The 17,003-nt window shown below is 48.1% G+C and overlaps 1 protein-coding gene across 5 annotated transcripts in view; it reads left to right on the forward strand.

Moving 5' to 3' along the window:
• Positions 1–1,173: 1,173 nt before the first annotated feature.
• Positions 1,174–17,003, forward strand: part of BMAL1 (basic helix-loop-helix ARNT like 1) — a 98,127-nt gene continuing 82,297 nt past the window's right edge. For all 5 annotated transcript variants that reach the window (XM_047690664.1, XM_047690668.1, XM_047690669.1 and 2 more), the window contains exon 1: positions 1,174–1,314. The gene's annotated coding sequence lies outside the window, so the exon portion shown is untranslated. The remainder of the gene's footprint in view (positions 1,315–17,003) is intronic.

The following is a 17,003-nucleotide window of genomic DNA, read 5'->3' on the forward strand; positions in this document are numbered from 1 at the left end:
CTCAACAAACACATCCCAAGCACTTGCTGGGGTCAGACACCTGCCCCGCCCCTCCATCTCACTCCCATCAGGCGATCCGGGCAGCCGGGTGAGTAGGAGAAAAAAAGACACCGCCCTCGCCCTCCTGTTCAGGGAGGTTCACATCTAGAAGGTTAAGAGATCTTTGTGCTAAAGGCCCTCTGCTAAGTGCCTGAGACACAAAAATAAGACGGGTTCGCTGTCTTCTCAGCACCCAAGATGTGTTCTGTTATGAAATACTTATTTTTTGGTAACTATTTGTTGCCCGCCGTCTCACTCCCTGGACAGCTCTCCGCCGCAGAGTCCGCGGCCGCCGGGACGGAGTCGGCCGCACAGTAGGTGGTCAAACCCCGCCGCGGGAAGGAAGTGCAGTGGTGTCGCCGCGGGCTCGAGTTCTGTCTTTTCAGCCGCGAGAATGACAGCTGCAGCGGGACGCCTGGAGGTCAAGTCGAACGACAGGAACGTAAGAAACTTGGATGGGGAAGCCTTCTAGAAACACGAAGTGCGCGTTCTCCCGTTTGGACTTTGGCAAGCCCGGCTGTTTCAGGAAGGGTCTGGCACTCGGCGTTCCTAAAATTGCTTTCCTAGATGGAGTTGGAGGGAGGCGAGGGAGGCAACGCTGCTTTTTGTCAGGGTGCCCGAGGGAGGAAGGGGAGGAGGAGGGGTGAGACCGGTGAGCCGGAGAAAGCCGGGGACCCCGAGAAGAGGGGCAGCCCAGCCGGCAGCCAGGAGTGCGGCGTCTGCACCCGCAGTGGCCACCGCGAGCGGGAGACCTAAGGGGAAGGGAGAGGGCAGGGGCGAGGAAATCCAGGGAACGCGCGCCGATTGGTCCTCTCGTCAGGGCGTGCGATTCTGTGCGCCCAGCGATTGGTGGCGGGAAAGGAGCCGGTAAACGCGGCCCCCGCCGCCCCGCCATTGGTCAGCGGCCGCTCTAGCTGCTACACCACTGGGCAGCGGGCCGCCAAGCGGCGCACGGATTGGCTGGAGGCGACCGCCGAGACCGGCTCCCTTCGGGCGCTCGGATTGGCTGGTGGAAAGAGGCAGGTATCCGGGCTCCGGGGCTCCTCCATTGGTGGGCGGGGAAGGGGGGGTTGGGCACAGCGATTGGTGGGCGGGGGGCCGGGCCTGGGCCGGCGGGGAGCGGATTGGTCGGAAAGTAGGTTAGTGGTGCGACATTTAGGGAAGGCAGAAAGTAGGTCAGGGACGGAGGTGCCTGTTTACCCGCGCCGGACTCACCGCCGCCGCCGCCGCGGGATCCGAGTGGGGGCGCGGACGCGGGCGCTCCCGCGAGCCACGGTGAGTGTCGGGCTGGCCGCAGCCAGCGGCGCGGCCTCGGGCACCCCGTCGGGGGCCGTTAGCACCCTGGCAGGCGCGGCGCCCCCGCCGCCGCCCGGGGCGCAGCCCGGCCGCCGGGGAACCCTGCCCGACGTGCCCGCTGCCGGCCTTAAAGGGCCCGTGCCCGCTCCCTGCCCCCACCAGAGCCGCGGGGAGGCTGCGCCCCTTAAAGGCGCCGCGCCCGGCCGCCCCCATCCTCTTTCGCGGGGGCTGGCGGTGCAGGATAGGGCGGGCAGAGGTGCCGCAGGCGCCCTTAAAGGGACCGGGAAAGTGTCCGCGGGAGTACCCACCTCCCCTCCGCGGGCTTCGCTACCTGGCGGTGGGGAGGAAGCAGCCAGCTTCCTCTTAAAGGGCCAGCTCCGCCCTTTGGGAGCGATGATCCGGCTCAGGGCGAGTCCTAGGATGTATCCCTGGGAGCTGGGGGGACCCTCGAGAGGACCATTCTTGACGGCTGCACCCCAAGGGCGTTGGGCAAGCAACGCCTCTTCTGCCCTTCCTCCCCATCTCCTCCACTTCCCTTTAGGGAGCCTGTGGGGCTGGGAGGGGGCGGGAGGGCGTCTCCGTCGGGCTTGGGGAGTGCGAGTCTGCTCGCCCCTTCGGCCCAGTCGCGGGCCTTCGTGCTGCACCCGGGAATCCGGAGCCCGTAATGGGGTAGACCGCAGGACTCGAACTTTCGTCCGGCCTGCGCCGTCTGGGTCCTCCGCGGCCCCGGGAGCATCCTCCCTGGGTCTTTGAGCAGGTGCCCGACGGCACGGGGATGTCTCCCGGCGTTCCGGTGTGGGCCCACCGCCAGCCCTAGAAGCCCTGGATCCCCGCGGAGGGCGCAGCGAGGCTGGCTCTAGCACCGGGTTTGACAGATGTCAGAAAAGAAAGGTTCCCGCTCGCGGTTGCCGGGCGTTGACAACCTGGAGTGCTCTCGTTTGCTCGGAGATAGAAGTGGAAGAGCAGAAATTAATGCTGACCTTGTGGGGCTTGAGACAACGACCCCCTCTCAACGACCGAGGGGTCTTGAGAGCCGGCTGTGGAGCGCAGGCAGGTGTCGGAGGGTAGGTGCAGGAGAAGAAAGGGTTGCACTGGACATTGGCGTCGGATATCACTGTAGGTGCTGGCCGATGAGGGACCAGGCTGGCACCCCTCGCCCCACATTCCCTATCCCCCTTTCCCCCCTCCGCTTCAGCCCCTTGGCCCTTTCCCGGTCCAGTAGCCTTGTCTGGGCACTTTGGCGCTTGCCAGTCTCTTCTCCCTGCTTACAGAGCTGTTCCTCGGCATGGAATTATTAGCCAAGTTTTCTCACCCAGCTTCCAGAAATAAGATTCGGTATTTGTGAGGAAGCATTTCTTGAGTGTACCTGTATTTCCAGGGTCTTCGTTCTTTAAGAAATCCACAAAGCTGCCCCTTAGCTGCATCTCATTTCCCACAACGCAGGCTTGTCCTTCTGACATCTGCTGCTGTTCCCCGTTTTAATCTATTTTTATATGACAACTATTATTTTAATGCTTCTGGTCCCATTGATATCAGGATCTGTCAATTTGGGTTGGTGGAGTTTTTAATTAATGTACTGGTTGAATCATGAGCTTAAAATAATCATTGCTGCTCCTGAGCAGTTTTGAATAATCGCATGCTCTTTGTGCTTGCGAGGTGGGGCGGGGGGGGGGGGGGGGGAGTCACTGCTGTTAAATTAAATTTCCATATCAATGAAACTCCAATATATTTTTTAAAAACACAAAATTGAATCTTTTGGTCCATGATCTGTTACTGAGTTTGCATTACTGATAAGCCTTTAAAACAGCTAGTTGAACCTATTTAGAAAGCTTCAAAATTGCCTGTATCATCTGAAGCAGGATCTGTGGAGATATTTTGGTTTTGATGGTAGCCAGTGAATAATAATAATAATTTAAACTACGGTTAAATCTGTGCCTTATTCCAACTCCTAAAGTTTAAAAAGAGGGAGAGAGAAAGGAACAGGTGGTGAAAGAGCATTAGCCTGAGAGTTAGAACTTGCTGGTTCTGGCCCAGACTTGGGTGTTCATGGCTGTGCCACCGAGAGTGAGTCACTGAGCCTCTCTGGGTTCTATATGTCCCAGGTGGAAAGTAAGGCAGTTGAACTAGGTGATCTGAAAGGTTCCTTCTGCTCTAGAGTTCTCTGCATCTTTAAATATTTAATACATTTGAGTTCAGGTTGTTAATTTCCCTCCAGAACATCTGAGCTGAAGTCCTATTTTCATAGGAAACTTAAACAGAACAACAGATGGGGTTTTAAAGACTCCATTTCGAATGATTTAGAAAATGATGACAACCCAGGAGTTTGTCTGCCTTCTGCAGAAGAGGTTTGCCTACCACACGGAAGAAAGGGAAGTGGCCGTGTTTTCAGATTTTTTTCCTTCCATGCCAACCATCTTTGTGCAATTTATATACTAAACAGTGAACAAGCCCCATGGAAAGACTTGGCTGTGTTAACACAACTGCATGAAAATCTATAGAAACTAAATATTTCATATCTCTCTTTGGTGTAAGAGTTGCTTTCCTTCTGTGAGCTGTCTTCTCTTTGTGATTGCAACATCAGCTCTAAGGGTGGTAAGAGAGACTCTCAAAAGAAGCAATTTCTGCCCCTTCCCATGTTACAGTTACGGAGGGATTTTAGTTAGCATCATGGTTGATACTTGCAGGGAAGTAAAACTCATCTCTAGACCTTGAGGTTTAGTGAGTCGCCCAGTAACACAGGCACGTCAGTCACCCTTCTGCAGTCTTTTCTCACCTCATTGCCACTTCGCCACTTTGTCACGACCCCCAGATTTACCCCAAACAGCCACCCTGGCTTTTCTCCTCTTCCTCTCTCAGAACAAGACCTGCTCAGCCCCCTCAGCATCTCTTCCTTCCTGCTGAGAATGTCCTGTCTTCACCTTCCCACCCCCAGGTCTCCTTCTCTCTTTCCAGTTCAGAAAAAGCAAATGGATCTTGCGTCTGTTTCTTTTCCATGGACCTTCCCTTTGGGCAGGAGCCTGGGACTTGAGCCTCCAGTGGCAGGACCTGGGACTTGGGTTCTGATTAGACAATGGCTTGATCCCTCTGACCACAGGCTCCTCCTCCTCTGTGGTGCAGTGACAGTGCCTGCCTCACAGAGTCTGTGTCAGGGTCAAGGGAGATGATGCATGTCAAATGCCTGGCATATAGGAAGCCCTCCCTCGGGGCCTGCTGCCACTCCCTCCCAGTGCTGCTGTAGTCCTGCCCCCCTGAAAATCCTCCAGGCTGTTTGTCCTCAGCCTCCTCACAAACCCAGAGAAACCTTCATCTCAATTTAGTAGAGGAAGGATGGAAGGGGAGGACATCGCCCTTCTGCTTGCCTGCGATGCAGCAGGCAGCTTTGACTTGTCTGTACATGGTACCCCTGAATCTGTATGCCTCTCTCCTCCCTGCCCAGAGGCCTCTCACAGGGCTGTGTACGTTCACCTCTTCCACTTTCTCATCTGCGCTGTTCCTAGCTCCCTCCCTCTGCCTGTTCTCATCTACCACCTTCTCTATAGTTCTCAAACATCTCCGCCAACTTTCCGTCTTGAATTCCAGGGGCCTGTCCTTAGTCCAGAATGGTCGTTCCTGGCCCCTGTGCAGCTGTTCCCCTACCTTTCTTTCCATCCTTCTTGAAATTCCCTTCTTCTTCAGCCTTTGGGTCATGATGCTTTCTTGGTTCCCTTCCTACATAGCATAAAGGTAGTTTTTTGTCCTGGCCCATTTTCAGTCCTAATCTGTCTCTCCTGCTTCAGCTGCTGGCAGGTTCATTGTAGATGTTAACGGCAGCCGAGAGCCGGCATTCGTGACTTTGGAGTTCTGGGTTGCAAACTGCTTGCAAGCACTGTCTCATTTCATCCTTATAACACACCTGTGCCTGTGCCCCCTCACCGCTGAGCTGTCCTGAGAGGCAGTTTGTTGGCACAGTGAAAAGTGCAGACTTTGGAGCAGATCGCACATCTTAACTGTTCCTTACCAGCTTTATGACGTGTAGTCAAGTTGCTTTGCTCGCTGTGTCTTGGTAACCTCAGTTATAAGACTGGGATCTCTGTGGTGTAGATTAAATGAGTTAAAACTATTAAAAAATACATGAAGCCCTTCATGGCACATAGTGAGCATTCAGTGAATGTTAGCTCTTGCTACTTCTGCTCCTTCTCACCTCTCCGTACCCAGCCTGCCGGTCCACGTGCAAGGGACTATCTAGTCAAACTGAAAAGCTGTCTGTTGCCTGGACCAGCCCTTGGCCCATTCCATCTTCCAGCTTTCTCATATCAAAATCTTACTCTTCTCTAAGACCCAGCTCAGGTGTGTGGTCCTCCAGGAACGATTTCTTCATTGTGTTTTTCTTCCCCCTCCACGACACCTTGCAGCATTGCCTCCTGGCCCTTGGTTTAGCTTGAATTCGTAGTACTGCTGCATCTATATTGGGCTGGGCTGTCTCTGGGACTGTCTCCCCTGCTTGCTCGGGCCAAGTACTTTGCGGGGACTTCATCTTGCTTTCCCCAAATCACAGGCACAGGGAGCCTTCAGGATGTGCTTTTCCAATCTGATCAGTTAGTGATCTTTGAGGAGGAGGAGTTGGAATGGGTTGCATCAGAGATGCACGTTAGACATGGCCATGAACAGTTAGGTCTACAGGGAAGAGAGGTTTGGGTTTGGGACTTAAAGTGGTTGGCGGGGGATAAGATTGGATAAGCTTTAGTCATCTTTGATTTAGGGGAATGTTGAGTGCTGGTATATGATGAGAAATGATTTTTATGTTCATACAGGCTGTACTTTTAAATAGTATAAACTCATGTTCATCCAGCCAGGTTAAAGAAGGGGATGGAGGTCTGCCTGATTTCCTATTCCGATTAATACTCTACCCGTTGGATGTTGTACATATACTAAGTAAAACGTTTGCGTATATTTGTGCCTTCAGCTGCTGTTTGAAATGTGTGACCTGGGCCACTTAATTAGCTTGAGTCTCACTTAACCTCATTTGCAAAACAGAAATAATAGTACTGGTGGCATTAGTGGCTAATGTTTATTGAACACTGTCTGTGTGCCCGCGAAGATGTTAGTCACCTTATGTTTATTAACCTGTTTAATCTTCATCACAACCCCATGAGGTAGGTACTGTAATTACCCCTTTTTTTTCCCCCTACAAGTGATGTGGTTTTGGAGACTGCCCGAGGTCACTCAGCTGGTGTGGGGTGGGCAGGATCTATGCCCGAGGACTCCAGAGTCTATTCTCTAAGCACTGTTGCCTGGGTCTGCTGGTGGGGCTGGGGGCCAGGGAGGAGCCACTACCTGAAACGCTGTGTGTGCGGTGCCCAGCACCGTGCTGGAAGGCAAGCAGGCCCACGGGGTTGCTAACCCATGCTAACATGCTAACTGTTGATGCATGTGGTCACACACCTTCTCTTTATCATGACTGAAGTCCTCTGAGGCAGGACACGATGCCCGTTCCGATCTCACCCGAGGAGCAGTTCCAAGAGTTCACGAGCATTCTTCTCACATCGTGTTGCGCATGTCTGTCTCTCTTGCTTCCTCATGCCCTTCTGTGGCATTGCTCTGACATGGGCCTCGCCAGGCTCAGCCAGCCCCTCCCTGGGCAGCTCTGGGCATTGGATGAACCTTCCAACGGAGCTTGGTACCCCTTGCCTCCCTCTAGCCATCTGCAGGGCTCCTCACTAGGGAGGAGACCTCTTCAATGTCTCTCACCTTCTTCTTCTTCTCCCCAGCTTTTTAACCCAAAGCAGGCATCAACAGCCTTGGTATATATATATGTATATATATATATATTTAATACCAGTTGTTTTCCGAATACATTTAGATAGTAAGAGAAACATTGTCTTATGTCAAGAACCTGTTACATAAAAATGTGTTATATAATGTTCAAATATATACTGCACAGTGGAATTAGATACCACTCTTTTTTTTTCCCCCAAAGAATAGAAAGATAATAAACACAGGCTATACTGAATGTAATTAACCTTGGATTTGGAAGGCCTGGAAAGACATGCTGTGCCCTCAGAGCTATTATTTGGAACCTCTGTTATCGTCCTTGAGTGATCCAAGTGTAGGATGTATGGGAAGTTGACCTGAATCTGCCATGGAATGCTATTGTGAAAGATTCTGGAAATTGTCTTTTTCAAGGGGAGGTGGAGGGAGTTCCTTGACATCTTGCTTACTTATGTTATTCTCATATCCAAGCAGAGGGAAGAAGAAGAAGCTCTTTTTGCCCCTCATACTTAGACCGGTGAGGGTATCTTCTGTTTTCTGTTCTCTGCCTCCTTCACTTCTTTCCATACAACGGGGCCAACTTTGCCTTCCAGAAACAGCCCTGTTGCCAGCAGCCTGTGGTTGACGCCCCCATGTTCAGTGCTCCAGGCTCTCCAGAGTCGGACCCTATTCCCCCTCAGTGGCCCTGTTTCTCCACCCCAACCCCCATTGCCAGACTGAGCCGGAGGTTGGAGGTTCTGTGCTGTTTAGCTCTGCCCTCCCCTGCCTCAGCCGCCTGCAGGCCTTACAGCTCCCTTCTGTCTGTCTTGCTCACCTCTCCCCCTTGACCCAAGGGGCTGTCACCTTTGTCCTAGCCTGCCTCAAATTGCACTTCTTGCTTGGCGAAGCCTCCTCTGGTGACATTTGCCCCCTTCACATATGCACTCCGTCTCTCTTTGTCACTTTCGATTGCCAGCCATTCACTCAGAAGCAGTGTGCTTCATAATTAGCAAATTATCACATTGTGCTAATCGGGATGGCCAGTTCTCTCATTTTTTAATCATTTCCCAAGTAAGTATCTTGTTCTCATTTCCCATTCTCCAACTGTACTCATTCAGTCCTTCAGTGTAGTGGATGGGGTGCTTACTGTGTACACAGCACTGTTAACAGGCGCTGGAGATACCGCAGGGAACAAAACAGAGTCCCAGCTGGAGACAGATCATGAACAGTTGAAGATATTCTCGTCCGATAGTGTCGATGCTGTCGATGCGAGGAAGGCAATTGCATAGAGTAAAACAACAGTGACAATGAATGGTGAGAGGGAGGTTGCTTTAGCTGGTTCCCTGGGGAGGCCTTTCTGAAGAGGTGACATTGAAGCTCAACTGCAGGAAGATCGGGGGAAAGTGTCCCCAAAAGTGGGAACAACAAGTGCAAAGGCCCTGAGGTTGGAAGGAGCTTGTTTCTGAGGAAGGTAAAGGCCTGGTAACCAGTTTATATGTTCCTTGTATGCAGATATTTTATCCTCCCTGTAACCTGAGCCCAGTGCCAGAAAATCCCTGTAAATACTCATACAGAATGGGAGCATTGGGCCTTAGTTATATCTTGTATAAAGAGCAGTTAACTAGACTTTGCACAGAAGGCTTTTAATAAAACTTTATATTGCACATAAATTAACAGTTCAAAGGGTTTTCTCGTAAATGTGCCTCTAGCACGTTTCATCAGCGATTACTGTTTTCATTGTGTTTGGTGCAGGGCTTCAGCCCTCAGAAATCTGTTTCACATGTGCAGCCATCTTCTAAGCAGGTTTGCTCCAAAAGTTCATTTGTAAGGCACGTGAAACCTGGGATGAATTTTTCTATAGAAAAAGATGAACCGACTGATGGCTTAATTCCCAGGCAAGCCCACAAAACGTCATTTCGCGCTGACTGTGGTTGAAGCCATGCTGTTTAGCGCTAAAGTATTCACAGCATTAATTACGCCTTCTGCAGCTGGACCCCCTCATCTAGATGTGGCATTCTAGGTCATATACTGTTAGCATCAATGGGACCCATCTCTTCCTGTTTTTCCAGTCTGCCAAAAAAAGTTTTATGAAAAGAATTCTTCCCATCGTGCCTTCAAGATTTAGCTCCCCATGTTATAAATGAGCCCGTGGCATGCAGAGTGTGGGGAGAGCCCTGCCCTGGGAGCTGGAAGCACCAGGGGCCCAGTCTCGGCCCCACCCCTGACTTGCTGAATAACTTAGAGGAAGCTGCCCTCCCTGAGCTTTGACTTCTCAGGTCCTTCTTAAATATAAAAGCCTGTTTTCTCACCACCGTGGGAAAACACATATTTCATTGCTCCAACCTACCCTCAAATGGCTCCCTCCACTTGCTTCTTGAAGAAGTAGATGTACTCAAATAATGAGGAGCTCCAGAAGTTCCGGGTATGGTGCTCCGCAGTTAGAAAGCCCACTCCGTCTGCACCCTCATGCTGATCTGCTATCTTTCTTAATGAGTGGAAAGAAATTTCGTCCTAGAACTTTCGGTCCAGATAAGATTCCTATGTTCTTGGCCAACTTATCTTCCATATAATTATGTAAACTGGTTTTTCTTTTTAACTCTTAGGGATAAAAATGGTGACTATGGTTTGTTACTTATGAATTATACTTCTAAGTGCCCTTAGGGAATGGAATGAATTTGCAGGAGAGAGCAGAGCTGAAAGAGTGTGGGATCAAAAACAATTTTAAATGTTAAATGCAAAGCTATTTTCAGTATCCTGCTGGAGGAAAAAAAAAATTTTTTTAAGGCTTTCGATGATAGAAGAGGTTTCTGCTCCAAAGGAGAAAAGAGCCTCAGGTTTTGCGGTGGTGAAAGCTAGCTAATGACCATCCCTCCCTTCCCCCTTGCCCCTTTCTGTTTCACTTTGGTGTCATGAGCCACATTTGCTATTTGACAAGTTTGCCTTTTAAAGGACTCTGGGACACAGGGTGTTAGAGCTCACATGGCCAGGGCGCGGGCACTTTGCTGCAGACTTCCCCACCAGATTCGAGAAGGGAAGCCTTCTTGGGATTGAAACAGCACTTTGAGCATGGCTTCTGTGTGGTCAGTTGTGAATGAGATGTTGTTTTTTGTCTTTTTCTTTTTTCCTTACGTGAAGGCATAGCAAGGAGTTAGGGCAAGAAGTTTCTGCTGGATTTCATTTTGCAGCTGGAAGGTGGTATGATACCTAGCCTTCCTCCATAGATGCTAGACTCTGAACAGGAATTGTGTCTCTTTTGTTCTTGGCTGTATCCTCACAACTATGACAGCGTCTGCACAGAGTAGTCGCTTAATAAGTACTTACCAAATGAATGAGTTCAGCCTGGGAAAACCTCAACTTTCCTTCCCTGTCTAGCCCTCGTGAGCTTGGTCTCACAGTGTACTTCAGAGTTTAGGTGACCACTTCCTTGGACATCTGTGTTTTTCTTGTTCTTCAGCCTGGTCAGATACTAATATCTTTGATTGATGATCAGGACTTAACTGGCCATGGTTGTCCTTGCCTGGCTAATGTTCATCTTTATGTTGTCTTTAATTGGCCTCAAAGTACAACAAATCAATAGCTGAGCCACATTGATGGAAAGAAAACTTACTGTGTATTTCTTTGGGCATAAGTACTACACATTTATTTATTCAGTCAACATGTATCTGAGGGGCCAGATGCCAGGCACTCAGGCTAAACCCAGAGGGAAGAAAGCAAAAAGAGTTGTAGGGGCTCCTGGGTGACTCAGTCAAGAGCATGTGACTCTTGATCTTGGTGTTACAGGTTCAAGCCCCATGTTGGGTGTAGAGATTACTTAAAAAATAAAATCTTGAAAATTTTTAAAGAAGCATGAGTTGTTATAGCCAAGGAGCCTGCAGTTTCATCTGTTGGTAGAAGATAATCTAAGGCCATGTATAATGCAGTGAAGTGGTCTAGACTATTTGTAAGTACTGCAGGAATTCAGAGACCAGAGAGCTCTTTGTGAGCTGTCATGGGAAGAAGGTGGCCTCATGGAAATGATCAGGTTTAGTCCAGACCTTTAGTAGGGTAGGATTTAGAGTCACAGACAAGGGATAGCAGGTATTTCCAGGGGGTAGATGGGTGGGAACATAGCACAATTAAAAGCATAGAGGTAGGAATGACCAACCTGTATACAGGAACAGAGACTTGCGTAGAATGGAGGGTTCTCAAAAAGTGGTGGAAATTTAAGTTTGGAAGATCAGTCAACGCCTAAACACGAAGCACATCATGTCTTATGATGTCCTTAGCATTTCACATGCATGACCTGATTTAATGTGTTGTAAAACCCCATGAAGGGGTATTATGATTATTAGCATCATTTTAGAGATGAGGATTTTGAAGCACAGAGTGATCCAGTGACCTCCCTAAGGTCGGCATAGCTAAAAAGCAGAGGATCAAAGCTTTAAAACTGGGCCATGGAAGCTCTTGACCATTGGACTCTGCTCTCTCCCAGTGTCCTCCACATGCAGGATTTGGATTTGGTTGGGGTGTTGGAGTCATGAGTTGGAAATAGACAAGGCTCTAATATTTAGCCCACTCCTTCATTTTGTAGATTAGGGAACTCTGAGGTTAAGTGGCAAGTCAAAGTTTACCTGGTGAGGTAGAGACTGGTCAGCAGTGGAGGGAGAACCCCTAGAGTTGGTTTTTACTGTGGTTCTGATTACTATTTCAGTGATGTGAAATAATTATCCTGAAGCGTCAGTCCAGTGTCAGTGTTTCAGTTGGATCAGAGTGGAGAGGGACTAGCCACAGCCCGGACCTGATAGGCTGCTAGCTGAATCCAGACAGTTAGAGGGAGCCAGAGCTGGGAATTGTCAATTATGTTAATTGGCATGGCTGTTTTCCGTCACCCTTTAGATTTCTAGAGTGCAGGGAACATCTGCCTGTATGAGTGTCTTTCAAGTATGTGAATCTTCACTGTACTGTGACCGAGCTGCCTTGGTTAATGAATTCTCCAGAAGCAAAGCACCATTATGAAAGTTGAATGTTTAAAAACAAATACCCACATTTTCTGGAAAGAGAACCAGATGAGGAATCAGATAACTTGCATTCTGGGCTGTTTCTGCTACTCAAGCACCAGAGAGCCTGAGCCAAATTACTTAAATGTCTCAAACGGCTGATTCCTTATCCGTGGAACAGGTGTAACAATTCCTGCCCAGCCCCTTACAGTGTTGTTCTGATGCTGGAATGAGATAAGGAAAGAATAAAGGTTTTGAAAGCTGTAAAGTTGCTCCAGGGCTCAAGGGAGCCAAGGGAGCCGCAGCTGTAGTTTTCACCGTGAAGGAGTACTGGCCTTGCAGAGATAGCCTGGAGGGCAATGAAGGGAGTTCTCCGGCCTCCAGGGCATGTTTAGGGATGCGGCGCTGTCCACCAGATGGGTGCTGACGGGCCTCACTTTGCTGGGTAGGGCCGTATTTTGAAGGTGGAGATATATTTCACCCTTAGAGATGCGGAGCCACAGCCTGCGCATGGCTGGAAAGGTTAGGCGCAGATACTCACGTTAATCTGTTCTCTGCACACACCTCTCAGGATAGCGATGGGCAGCTGTGAGCCAGAAAACAAGTGTCAGGATCTAGACAGCCAGTTGGGTAGGCTGGGATGTTACACCTATCCTGGGGCATGAGGCAGAAATCCAGAAGAACTTTGATTAGTCTAGGGACCAATGGGTGAGCCAGCATGCTGTCCAGGTAATACCTGATTCTAAAGCCTGTAGAAAAGTCTTGATTGGAGATGTGCCAGATCTTAATTTTTGTTAGTTTCGCATGGTATCATCATCATCATCATTATTATTATTACTTAACATTTCAGCATTTGCCATCTGCCAAGAACTGTGCAAAGTGCTTATATGCCTTTTCCCATTTAATAAGTAACTCTGTGGGGTGGACACTGTCAGTCTCATTTTCTGATTAGGGAGACTGAGACCCAGAGATGCTTCAGATAACATACAGTGGGTGGGAAAGCTGTGATTCAAACCCAGGACAGTCTCTGGAGCCTGCACTCTCAACCACTATCATCTTCTTTCTCCTTTTTCCTTGGTACTTCACATGCTTCCTGCCCCTGGTTTTGAGGTTTCTGACAGCACAGACCTTCAGAAGGCATTTTTGGTCAATAAATGACACATTACACAGTGGCCTCAGCTCACTGTGGCTCTGTCTCCTTCGTAGCCATGGCTGACATTGAGCAGCTCTCGCTGGCTGCTTACAGGTTGCACACCCTGAAGGTAGCAGATTGACGAACTCTTGCCCTCTCATGCATGTGGGAATTTAAAGTGCAGCAAAAGGCAGGGAAAAGGATTGCTCTGGGTCAGTTTTTCAGAAAGTGGCCAGGTAGCTTGTAGTCCACTCAGCATTCATTATGATGCTTGTCAAAATCTCCTTACCAAAGTCTTTGCAAATGTCATGATTCTGATAGTACCATTTACCTCTGTGTGTGATTTATGAAGTAGCTTTTACATGCATTGTCTTGTTTAGTCTTCACCACAGCCCCATGAGGAGAGGTGTTATAAAGACTCATTTTGTAGGCTATGAAGTATCTGGAGAGTTTAAACTACTGTCCTGGGTCCCAAAGCTAGTCGGAGGCAGCCAGGACTTAACACATTGCTTTACTGACTGTTAACTTTTACTCTGTTCCCAAGTTTCTCTTTGCTTTCTCTGTGAAAGATGTTAATTGATCTGACTTACTGTATTCAGAAGTCTGCAGTAATTACTAAAGTGAAGTGTTTTGTGCTACACACTGTTAGCGAATCAGAATAAATAAAAGGTCATGTAATTGATGGTTGTGTTGGGTTAGTTGATTTGTACTTGCTTTCTTTGGCATAGAATACACCTATATCTTTTGTGGCAGACTATTAGACCAAAAGCCCTTCTAGCTTTAAAAGCCCAAAGGCTTCGGTGAGCCAGGCTGAGTCAGTCAGTTAAGCATCTGCCTTTGGCCCAGGTTATGACCTCAGGGTCCTGGAAACAAGCCCCACATCAGGCCCCCTGCTCAGTGGAGAGTCTGCTTCTCTCTCTCCCTCTGCCCACTATCCCTCACCCACATGCTATCTCTCTCTCATATAAATATATATATGTGTATATATATATATTTATATATATATAATCTTTAAAAAAAAAAAGAAGTCCAAAGGCTTTAATAGATGATCAAACATGGAATTTATGTAATGTCTTTTAAAAGTTGACCATCGAGTTCTCGATTAGGAACACAAGCTCCTGTTATCACATTGTTTCCATGGAGAAATTAGCCTTGGTTCACATCATTTCAGTTCTTGGTGCCTTTTCCAGGAATGGAGTGAGCCGCTGTAGGAGAGAAGACTGGTCGTGCTTATCACTTACAGTGCTTTCCCCTCCTGTTATTGAAGGGGGCTGATTTGCTTCTGTGGACTCTTTCAGTTTTTCCTGGGATCTGAACATAAATCATCTTTGAGGTCCTGGTATTTGTACTTTTTAGAATTTTTCCCTTAAATAAACCTGAATTGAACACTTCCTTATGTAGTTTTGAACCTCCTCTTTGAAGTATTTAGTTGGTGGCAAGGGGCTTTACTTGGAGAATGTACAACTGTTGTCACTCAAGCCTTTTTTGGTTGGGATACCAAGTAAGTTCCTGTATTAAAGAGATCCACAGCCACAACGGCTGAAACTAGTCCATAGTAGGTAGTGGTTTGGGCCTTCCATCTTCATCATGTGGTTTCCTGGGGGGAAGGGGGAGTGTCATTTTAAGATCAAGACCTGGCAGTAGCACATTCTTTTATCCTAGGGGCCAGAACTTAGTTATATGGCTTCATTAACTACAAAAGGAGGCTGAGAAATATCTTTAAGTGGGAGGTCATGAGTCCAGCAAAATCTATTTTTAATAGTGGAGAGGAGATTGAACGTTAGGAGAAGCTTGCGGTGTGCTGCCTTGCAGTACCCCTGGGAAGGATTCAGTAGAGTTTGGAAGCTCTCCTGAGAGCTGAAGCCCAGGGTCAGAACCTAGGCAGGCACAGAGAAATCAGGACATGTGCGGCCATCTGGAACTCAGGGCGACTCATGGCTCAGAAACTAGGCAGCCAGGTAAAGCCAAGGTGCCAGAAGGAATACGAATAATCTGAAAGACTTCTGTTGTCTGTTAGAGGAAGATTCATCAGTGTAAGTGTTATAGTAGACAGGGAACTGAGCTAGGAGCCAGAAGACCTAGGTTTGAGTCCAGCCTCTTCTGCTTCAGAACATGGGGCAAAATACTTTGAAAAACGTTTGCTTTGTCATCTACAATATGGGAATAACGGTGATGGCCTTTCCTGTCTTCCAGGCTTGGGGTGAGAGTAATGGAAGGGGGAAGGGCTCTGCAAACTGCAGCTCCGTGGAAACTGGCCTTGCGTCATTGTTACTCACCTGTGTCCCCAGCACCTGCTGTAAGGGCTGGTATGGACATACTGGTGTGAAATGTGAATGAATGTGTGAAATGTGAGAGGTGGGAAAGAAAATGCATTGTGCAGAGATCTTGATCCCGGGCGGTCTTCTCTGCTGGGCAGAGCGGTTCTTCTGCTCTCTACTGGCCACAGTCTGGACCTCCGTGTACAACCAGGTGCCCTACCGGGACGTGGGCAGCCTTCAGGGCAGCTCCCAACCTGGAAGTGCAGGACATATAATACATCTATGGTGAGGCCACCTGCTTATTCCACTGAGAAAGTGATTGAATACAACAAAACAGGAGCTAGGACTTACAGTTGGATGTCATGGTCCATGAATGAGAACTGATCATTTTTATTTTTTTAATTAATTAATTAATTAATTAATTAATTTTTTAAGATTTTATTTATTTATTTGAGAGAGAGGGAATGAGGGAGCATGAGAGAAGAGAGGTCAGTGGGAGAAGCAGACTCCCCATGGAGCTGGGAGCCCGATGCCGGACTTGATCCCGGGACTCCGGGATCATGACCTGAGCTGAAGACAGTTGCTTAACCAACTGGGCCACCCAGGCGCCCCAAACTGATCATTTTTAAATAGTCTGGCCTGCCTGCAGATTGGAAGACGAAGCCTTCCAAGGCTGTCAGAACTTAACCTCTTGCTTCAAAGTAATAAGATGGGGTTGTAAAATTCCCGTTAATTTGGAAAAAAAAAAATGTGGCTTGTTCAAAACAATAAATGTTTACTGAAAATATGATAGAGGTAAGCAATTACAAAGGTAAGCTTATGGTTTCCATCCTATGGGTGTTTCTATCCTGGCCAGAATGATTTTTTTTTTTCTCTTGCTGGAGAAATGGGGGCTCAGTGGATAATCAAAAAAAAAAAATTTAACTTTGATTCATTTTGTTATTTAATTTGTTTATTCACTAAGAGTGACCTTCTTTCTTGGAATGCAGTGGAGTATTTTTAAATGGACTTTACTGGGAAAAAGCAGGACTTGAGCTTACATTCACAGTATGCTCCTGCCTCTGTTAAAGGCTTCATGCATAGAAGGAGGGAAAAGCACCAAAATGTTAACAGTGGTTCTCATCTCGTAAATTCAAGGTGATTTTTATTCTCATCTCCTTCTCTGTGGTTTTCTATTTTTCAATAGTGAGCTTGTGTTACTCTTATAATCATAAATGGCTAGTTAAAAATGAGTCTCGTAAATTAATACTCTCCAGCCAAATCAAGAATTTTTTTTGTTGGCAACCTGGCCTGGACTATAAGCTCTCATGTTAACTTAGACCTAGCCAGGTGATTTTCTGCAAGTTAAGGGATTTGTTAGAAGGAGGATGTTTTCCCTGTGGAAATCAACACAGAAAGCAATTTTTTTGTAATATGTCAGGAAAGAGGTCCTGAGGAACTCCGCTCCTGGAATTTGACCAGCCTGTATTATGGAAATGAACTTTGCAGCTTTCCCACCGCCATGGGACTGTTTTCCTTTCCCTTATACTCCTGTGCTCCTCAGGGACCCCCAACTCCATCTTCCTGGGACTGGCG

This window comes from Lutra lutra, chromosome 10, assembly GCF_902655055.1.
Source record: "Lutra lutra chromosome 10, mLutLut1.2, whole genome shotgun sequence".
NCBI classification, from domain to species: Eukaryota; Metazoa; Chordata; class Mammalia; order Carnivora; family Mustelidae; genus Lutra; species Lutra lutra.